We start from the raw sequence: 9,848 nt of genomic DNA, 5'->3' as shown, positions 1-9,848 counted from the left end.
AAACAACAGAAATTTACTGCTCACAGTTCTGGAGGCTGGGAAGTTCAAGATCCAAGTGCTAACAGATTCAGTGTCTGGTGAGGGTTCACTCTCTGCTTCATAGATGGTGCCTTCCTGCTGCATTTTCACATGGTGGAGGGGCAAACAAGCTCCCTCAGTTCCACACAAAGCTGGGAAGAACACCCACTTCCTGCACTGTGGACACACTTCATTACCTCACTCAGAAACTGCATGCTGAGCCCTTTCCTGAGTTTCTTCCTGGAGCCCTTTCCTCCCCAAGTTTTGGACACAGAGCCATGGAATTGGATCCAGGGCTAACACATGACACAGACACCATGCTCTTCTCCAAGAGGAATGTACCCTCTCCCCATTCTTTTCAACAAAAATGACCCTCATTCAGGTCATCTCCTAGCAGGGCCTCTGTCAGTCAACCAGACATGATCCCTAGTGCTGGATCCTATCTGGGAGTCTTCCTCCAAACATAAAATTGACCCCGTGACCAAGAGCGAAGTATTTGTCCACCCGAGCCTTCGTTTCTTCATCTAGAAAACATGACTTGCCCTTTTTAATGTCAGCAATGAGTATCCAATGAGATGATGACCAAGCACTTTTGAAAAGTGTAAAGTCATAGACGATGCTGAGTTGGGGAAAACCAGGAGTTGATTGCTTTGAGTTCTTTCAGCCCAGAGTGGTAAACTCATGGGAGAGTTGATTTCCATTTCTCAAATTACATCTCCCTGGCTTTGTTTACACTTTCTTTAATAAAAGATTAAACCTTACATGAATTACTTACATATCTTAGTGGTATCTTGCCAAGAGACTTAAAAATGTCACAGATACTGTGGGGTATGGCGAAGGATTACCTAGGTAGGAAGGCACTCAGGGAAAAACAGAAAGAAAATCAGAGGCCATGTGCTGTAAAATAAATCAAAACATGTAGGCCCAGCAGTCCCTGTGCAGAATAGACTGGATAGATGAAGTTAATTAGTTCACTAGCTTGTGAAGCAAAGCTACAGCAAGGATTGGCTGTGGAGTTGGCAAATACGAGTACCAGTTATTCACCCTTGTCTGCAGCCACAGCAGACATTACTAATGGAGTATAGCACTCTTTCTCTCTGGGCTGACACTTGACTTCCCATCCCTTCTCAACAAAATGCTTCATGGTTTGGAGTTAGTTAGCCTCTTAGATGAAGCTAAGTTTTTAAAGCTAGGAGGCTTGAAGACTGTAGTTAGATCAGAAAAGCCCACATAACAACAGTAGATGGAAGCTACATTCACTAACAACAACAACAAAAAAGCTTTGCGGCCATATGCTGGAAGAAACTGCTTCATGGGGTGTTTGGGCAATTGGTAGTGGTTTGTGGAAGGACCATGGACCAAGTGAAGACCAGGAGAGAACGGAGGGGGTCAGAGCCTGCTGCTGTAGGATCCCAGCTCTGCTCACCTCCCCTGAAGCCTCCCCTAGTGTGTGTGTGCACGTGCACAAGAGAGCGTGCACATACACACACACGCATGCACAATTTATCTCCTAAACTGTGACACCTATTTAGATATTTGGCTGCTTACATTTAAATTTAATTTAATTAAAATGAAATAAATCTAAAAACATACTTCTTCAGCTGCACTAGCTGCATTTCAATTGCTCAGTAACCACTCATGGTTACAGTATTGGGCTACAGAGATAGAGAGCATTTCCATTACCACAGAGAGGTCTCTTGGCAACCTAAAGCAAATCCCATGGTATGTGTTATAATTTTGCTTAATAGCCCAGCGTCACAGGCCCATCCTCTCATGGTGGGAGTTAGTCACACAGGCTTATTAATAGAAGCTCACTTCTTGAATCCCTCCCTCATCTGCACAGACAGAGGGATCAGGCAGGGGGAAAGAAGGAGAAAACATACAATTTCAAGAATTGAAATTATTTTTTTCCAACATGAAAGTTACAGGAAGAACAGATGGCACTTTTTGAAAAATGAAAATCTAGGATCAAAGAGAAGGAAAGAGCCAAGAATGAGTCTCAGGGCTGCTGTTGATTTTTCCTGACCGCCCCAGCCAATTTAACGTGATCATTGTTGTTTCTGTTAAACACACAAATGTTCTGAGTTTGAAGATTCTCTCTGCATTGCAGACAGAACTCTTACTTTTATATTCAGTTGAAAAGAAGGTACTATGGTTTGCCCAAACTTTTTATGATTCTGTGATTTCCTATTCTGCCTGCCTGTCGGCTGTTTTGTGTATGAGACAGAACAGATAGCTTTGACCTTGGAGCTGCTCCACGGGATCTTCTGCAAATGGTTCTTAATAATAAGGTGTTTGCTCATTTGTTCCTAGGTTCTTTTATTTCAAAATAAAAGTGCAGCCAAATTGACCCATGGGGAGAAACAGATTAGGCAGAAAATAGCATCTCTTTAGATTTCTTACTCTAACGTACTGATCCCATCTTCCCGTGAAATTGCCCCACCAGGATGCTGGCAATCATAGACCCGGGCAGGCCAGAGGAGGTGAAGCAGGGCCCTTAGTTCTGGGCAGGCACCTGCTGAGGGCCAGGAAAGTCAGCTGAGGCTGAGAGGATGGCCTGAGAGGCCAGGATCCAGAGTCCAGGGGGTCAGCGAGAGGGCAAGCCCAAGCTGTTCCAGCCGCTAGGCAGGCGCCTCGGAGGCGGGTACAGGCCATTTTCCCACCAGCCTGGTCCAGGTGGCCTGGAGGCTGCAGGGGTCGTCTGGGAACAGGTCCTGCCCCTGATTGAGGCATGAAATCTGGGTCTCTCAGACCTGACGGACTTTCGGGATCATCTTCCTAGGTCCCCACAAAGTGCCTGAAGACAGGAAACATTTGGTGTGCTTGGTAAGTACAGAGTCCAGGGGCCTGAGCCACCCCGGCTGACGCTTGGTTGCAGAGGTATTTAACAAGCTCCTCAGTGACTCTGACCCGAGGAAAGTCTAGGAAATACTCCTCTACCCAGCGGTTCTCAAACTGCACCCTACCCGAGCCCTGAGGTCTCTCAAGCATTCTTCAGCACTACAGAAGGTGTGGCGTAAGAGTGGGAAGGAAGGATGAGTGTGCGAAACTCAAGGCCCCCACCCCTGCAGCAACCTGATAATGGTGAATCATGGTAGCAAATGCTCACCAAACCCTTCTGTACTAGGCACTATACATGCATTATCTCATTAATCCTTACTGTAACCCTATGAAGTAAGTTTTATTACAATCTCTATTTTATGAATGAGAAAGCTAAGGCTCAGAAGATAAGTAGCTTGTCCAAGGTCACACACCTCATAAGTGGCAGAGCTGGAATTCGAATTCTGAAACTCCTTCCCATTATGTCATGCTGACCTTGAAGAAGCTCCACTTACAGTAGTTTTATCTGTTATTGGCGGTCTTGTCTACAGAATGTGTTCTATTGCTAATACAAATTTGAGAACTATTAACTTAAAAACACACACACACAATTTTTAAAGTTAGAAAAGGAGAGGAGGCCGGGCATGGTGGCTTACACCTGTAAACCCAGCACTTTGGGAGGCCGGGGTGGACAGATTGCTTGAGCACAGGAGTTCAAAAGCAGCTTGGGAAATAGAGTGACATCCCCCCCTCTTAAAAAAAATTAAAAAAGAAAAGGAAAGGAGACTTTATTTTTTATAAGGTGTTATAGTCCACAAGGTGGCCATCCCACAGGCTGGGAAGCACAGCCTCCAGCCAAGACCAGAGAGACGGGCACTTGGAAGGAAGAGAAGTTGGGGTAGGAGCTTTATGCCAACCCAGTTGGCTAAACATACATATTCAATAGGTTACAGGAAGTGCTATGTATACTCATGAAGGTAGTCCTAACACATGCGTATTGAGAAAATATATGTATAACTTATGACCCATGTTCACCTTGGGATGGAGACTGAACATTGAAATGTATTACAGCTAAGCCTTATATGTCAAAAGGTCTTTTTAGGACATGATGACACTCAAGTGCACAGCCTCTGTAAGCCAGCCAGGACCAGTCCATGTTTGGTGGTCTTCCTATGAGGAGAAAGTTACAGAAATCAGTGTCTTGTTCAGTCACAGATACGGTAACGGCTGGCAGAACAGAGGATCAGTTAGTCAGTGTCTGTCTGTGAGCTGGATGAGCTGTAATTGTTTTAATCTTGCTTATCTTGAGGCCAGTTCTTGTTCAGCAGCTGGCTGGGGGGGAACCTCATGGCAGTTAGAACATACTCTTTTTTTTTTTCTTCTGCAACAGAGTCTTGCTCTGTCACCCAGACTGGAGAGCAATGGCACAATCATGGTTCCCTGCAGCCTCGGCCTCCCTGGCTCAATTGATTCTCCTGTCTCAGCCTCCTGAGTAGCTGGGACTACAGGCAAATGCCACCATGCATGGCTAATTTTTTTATTCTTTGTAGAGATGGGATTTGGCCATGTTGCCCAGGCTGGTCTCAAACTCCTGACCTCAAGTGATCTCTCCACTTTGACCTCCCAAATTGCTGGGAATACAGGCATGAGCCACCCACTGGGCCCACAGTTTATTCTTCAAGGCGTGTGTGACTTAGCCCTTGCCTGGCATAGCCTTAGGTCTTGTGTATAATTTGGTATCTTATTGTCACAAAGAGTCTGTTCTGTCAATCTTATGGTCTCTATTTTAACCTGAGTGCTGGTCAGTTGTGTTTAAACCATAAAAGAGAGGGGGAATAATGAGGCATGTTTGACCTTCTGCCTTGTCATGACCAGGAACTCAGTTTTAAGGCTTTTCTAGAGCCCCCTTGGTCACAAGGGGGTTCATTCAGTCGGTGAGAACACTTAGGATTTTCTTTTTAGTTTAGAAAACATACCTAGTCTGATCCCTACCTTTTATACAAGAAGAATCAAAGGCCTGGAGAGGTGAAATAATATGTGGTCACATAGCTTGTAGCTTCCCCAAGAGAGGCTAACTCTGAACCGGCTTCTGTCCCGAGCCAGTGTGTGCCCAAGGTCAGCATGGCCTGAGACATTTCCACCTGCAGTCTGGAGGGCCTCCACCCAGATTCCTAAGGCCAATGGACGCCATCTGCTGAGAAAGAGTTATGGCCCCAGCTGAGGGCTGGATCCAGTACTAGAGGCACTTAGCCAAAGGAGAAAACAAATGTCACAGATTATTGTGAGCAAATTTATCATCTTGTTACATGGGACCATGCCTTCTTTGTCAGCCTGCCTCACATCCGTGCAACTGCAACTGAATCTGATCCTCTTTCACTCCTGTTCTAATGAATGTCCCTGTGGCTTCGGGCCTCCAGAAAGGGTGAAATATTTTTTCTCAAGGTGGCTGTATTTCATGTGCCGGTGACATTTCTTTCTTCCCTGAGACTGGTTCATCAATCATTTGGAGATGTTTTGTAACCAAAGGGCAAATCTATTTCTCAGAGGAGCAGCCTCCACCCCAGCTCCCCAGGCCAAGGCTAGGCGATCAGGGAAGGGTTTGGGGAGCAGCCAACCCCTGTCTTCCCAAACCAGCCATCTGGGAAGTGAGCATGCTTGCCTTTTGCTCCCCCTGGAGAATGGACGCACCGCAAGATGCCTGTGAGTCCTGCTCCTGGAACATCTAGGTTTTTGCCAGGCTACTGTCCCTCTGAGGGAGAGAAGGAAAGTTTTATAAAGCTTCACATGCACTCTTTGCTTGGGGAATCCAGTTGAGCCTCCAAGTTGATTTATTTGATTAAGCATCCAAGACCTAGTGTTTTAGTTAGTTTCCCCCACTCCCCACCCCAGGGCTACTGTTAAAACTATCCTTCCACGTTGAGAAATCAATTTTCCTCACTTTGCTGAAATGAATTCACATAATGCTCATTTTGGAAAGGCCTTCACTCTGCAGGAGACTTCTTGAATGATGCACTTCTTGACACTGTGCTCTCGGAGGGGCTTAGATTTGATGGGGTAGTCTTGGCTCCTTTTATGGGCTCCTGGTGCTCTCGAGTGCTTTTTGTTTGTTTGTTTGGTTGGTTTGTTTTTGAAACAGAGTCTCGCTCTATTGCCCAGGCTGGAGTGCAGTGGTGCGATCTCTGCTCACTGCAAGCTCCGCCTCCCGGGTTCACGCCATTCTCCTGCCTCAGCCTCCCGAGTAGCTGGGACTACAGGCACCCGCCACTACACCCGGCTAATTTTTTTTTTTTTTTTTTTTTTTTTTTTTGTATTTTTAGTAGAGACAGGGTTTCACCGTGTTAGCCAGGATGGTCTCGATCTCCTGACCTTGTGATCTGCCTGCCTCGGCCTCCCAAAGTGCTGGGATTACAGGCGTGAGCCACCACGCCCGGCCCTCAGGTTTCTAAAGAAGGCAGTTCTTCCAGACAGCCTTTAAGCATCCCTTGTCATTGCATGGCAGATGGATCGCAGATAACTTCTGCCTGCATTTCTCGCAGTCGTAACATCTCTGATATATCTCAGCAGAAAGTCCCACACTAAGCAAATCTGACCAAGGAAATCTGACATTTGTAGCAAGAGCAGTACTGCAATGCCGCATGTCTGTAGAAAAGTCTGGGAAGATGGATGAGCAGTTGAAATGAGGACAGGAGAAGTAGGGACATTGGGAAGGGAGCAGTGCAGTATGAAGGGAGGCAGCGTTGAAGGGAGGGTGGGTAAGAGCCTCAGGCTTCCCACTGGCCTGGGTTTGAATCCTGGTGCTTCTACTTTCCAGTTGTGTCTCTGTGAGCAAGTCTTGGTGATTTCATCTGAAAACAAAAACTACATAATGGAATTGTTAGAATTAAATAAGTTAATAGAAAACACAGTATTAAATGAATAACACCGAGCCTGGCACATAGCACGTGTTCAGTAAATACTAGCTGTTATTATTTACCTCTCCTTGGGAAACCGCAGTGGAACCCCTGGCTTTGTGTGAGGACCTGACCCGTGAGGTTTGGATTCTCCCTGTGATTTCCCCACCACTTGGGCCACCATGTTTCCAGGGACCTTGGCAAGTGGAGTGGACTGCCTAACATGCCATGAGACATGGGGTTCAGCTGGAAGCAAGGGGGCTGGAAGGCAGGTGATTTGCTCAGGGGTGAAGTGCTCCTCAGTCTCCTGCCCTATTCATTTGCCTTTTCAGAAGGGATTTTTCTGTTAATTAAAGAGAAGGAAGACCAATTAAATTCACCTCTGCTGCAAGGAGAGAAGACCCATCGGTCTTGGCAAGCCCAGCCTCATTCCGGCACCTTCCTCCCAACCTCCTTAGACAGAAGACCTGGGTCTCTTTTTTAGTCTCTTCAAAAGGAGGATGAAGGACTCTCAGATAAATACACAAATGGCAGGGATAATTGAATCTGGCAGTGTTTTAGGTAAAGCCCTGGTCTCTTTCTGTCCTTCTACCCCCACAGGCGCTCATTCCTGGCCTGTGCAGTCCTTGAGCAGAAAGAAATAACAAACACGCTTGGCTCTGCAGCGAGGTGCAGCCAACCATGTTTATGAACTGCAGAGACAGTTCCCCAGCTTGAGCCTCAAGGGCTGTCCTATGGGCTGGTACAGCTGCCTAATAAAAGACCATTTTCGTAATCAGTGTTCAGTGAAAACGCACCATTTTCATTTATAGAAACAGTGAAGCCACCTGCTTCATAAAGGCGCCCTCCTCCTCTTCTTCCTCACCCCAGGGCTGAATCTTCCAGCTCCCTCCCTCAACCAGCTGTGTCTTGTCAAAGCTCCAGCCTCCTCCCTGAGAAACAGAAATCTTGCTGACCATCCGCCCCAGGTGCATTACTTTTTATACTCTAGAGTCTAGGATTAGGGGCTCACCCACAAAAATAGCTTCCATGGAGTGGCCAGCCTAGCAGGAGCTGAGGGTTCTCCATCAAGTGAGGGTAAATCCACAATGAGTCTCCTTCTGAGCCCTGACTCCCTGATGCTCTCCCCGCCAATTCCCACACAGCCCCGACTGAGTCAAGCACTGACAACTGAGAGAGCAGGAGAGGAGAGAAGAAAAGACTGCTGCAGAGACAGGAGCACAGGAACCCAGAGTTGACAGAGAGCCTGGAAGCAAAAGAAAGGAAGGAAGCAAAACAAAAAGACGGATGCAGCAGAACCTCCATTAGCCAGCCGGCTTGGGGAATGGGGCATTATGGTTAACGGAAGTTTCTAGTTAATGGTGAATGGAGCCAAAATCTTTTTTTGTCTTAACCTCTTAATTTAGAAAAGCTTTCCACAAAATGTGACTTGACTTTCTTATCTCTGTTTCAGACGGGGACTATGAGATCTTATGGCATCTCAAAGGGCAGAAGTCTGGACAGGAAGACCAATTGCATGGTAGAGGGAAGTATCCTAACCTGGATGAAATATATGCTGAATTCCTCTGTTTATCCTAAAAGCTAAATCCCTGATATAAACTTGCTTTTTCATGTTTTTAGGATTTAGCTTTATTTTAGGGATTTAGCTTTATTTTAATCATGGATTGCTGAGAATTTTTGGTAAAGTTTAACTGCATTGTGTACTCCTATTCACTCTTCAGAATCTCAATTCAATATCACCTCCTCCATGAAGACTTCCTGATTACTTTTTCCTTTCTTCCCTCAGGCCCTTCCAGTTATTTCCCTCTCTAAGCAGCATATTATGTTTAAATAATTTGTTAACATGTGCTACAGGGGCCAGGTGGTTGAGGGAGGGCTTTCTCTGTGAGTCTGCTTGTTAAGAAGCTGAGCTCCTAGTCCTTGCCTTGTGATAATAATCAAGCCCAATTACTTGAGAACTCTCAGAAGGCAGAAAACAAGTGCTGCTTCGCTGTTATAGGCAGAGGCCATGGCCAGAAACAAGGAAGGGAAGGAGGGAGAAAAAAATGGGAGGACAAATCCTGTAAACAGGTCAGACGAGAGGGAGAGACATTATTTATAGGCTTGGTGATTTCATCTTAATTCTGAGAAGACTTAATCCATGTCTGTTTCCCTCTGATCTGTCAAACAAAATGCCTTCTACAATATTTCTGAGTTGTTTCATAACCCAGGAAGATGATATTTCTCTTTGCCATAAGACAATACATTTCCTAAATGTGCTGTAGTGGGTAAGGGTAGGGTGGGAGTTTAAAACAGAAAATCAGTCAGCAGCTATGAAGAGCCACATGGACACAGCGTCAGATCTGTGGAAGTTGAACCTAAGGATAGAGTTGAGACCAACCAAGAGTTAAATGGTCAACTCCACTCCACATTTGCCGAGTCTCTGTTCTGTGGGCCCTAATAGAAAGTCGCCAAAACGGTTCTTCTGGGGCCAGGACCTATTGCTGAGAGTGGCAAGTCAGGAGTAAAGCAAAAAGAGGGCAGGACTGGACTCATGTCCAGTTGCACAGCCCTGGTTGTGCCATGTCTCTGGGCTGGGAGGCAGCCGCCTGGTCACTGGCCCTTGGGCCATTTAAAACACAGGACCACGGAAGTAGCAGGCAGGGCTCATATCTGGGGGATTAGCTCCATCTGCCCTGAGTGTAGTGGAAACCTTGCGTCCTTCCTCTTCCCTGGGCCTCCTCCTGGTGCCTGTCCCCAGCAGTCCCTGGCAGCCTCATGTCCGCCTGGCCGTGATGTCAGGTCTAATTTAAGCCAGGGACCTGGTGATCCTTTCCACAGCCCACTGGGAAGGCCTACGTGTTGCTTAAAAACAAACCAACAGCTCTCTGCCACCATGGGTTCTATAGACCTGGGGATACATGGTAAGGGCCTGTTGTGGAGGTTGTAACTCTTTGTCCTTTAGGATTCCCCAAGTAGACCACGTGTGTGCCAGCCCAGCAGGCAAACTGCCCCATATGTGTTTGTCCGTCAACTGTGCGTGCAGAGCTTTACTCGCGTGCATGACACAGGAAGCCCACGGGACGCTCCCCCAGCACGCCCCGCTGCCTCGGCACTCCTGGAAGGAAGACCTGTTCTTGT

Source organism: Macaca nemestrina, chromosome 6 (genome assembly GCF_043159975.1).
Source record: "Macaca nemestrina isolate mMacNem1 chromosome 6, mMacNem.hap1, whole genome shotgun sequence".
In the NCBI taxonomy this organism is placed as follows: Eukaryota; Metazoa; Chordata; class Mammalia; order Primates; family Cercopithecidae; genus Macaca; species Macaca nemestrina.
The sequence above is the reverse complement of the archived record's forward strand: the minus strand, read 5'-3'. Positions refer to the sequence as shown.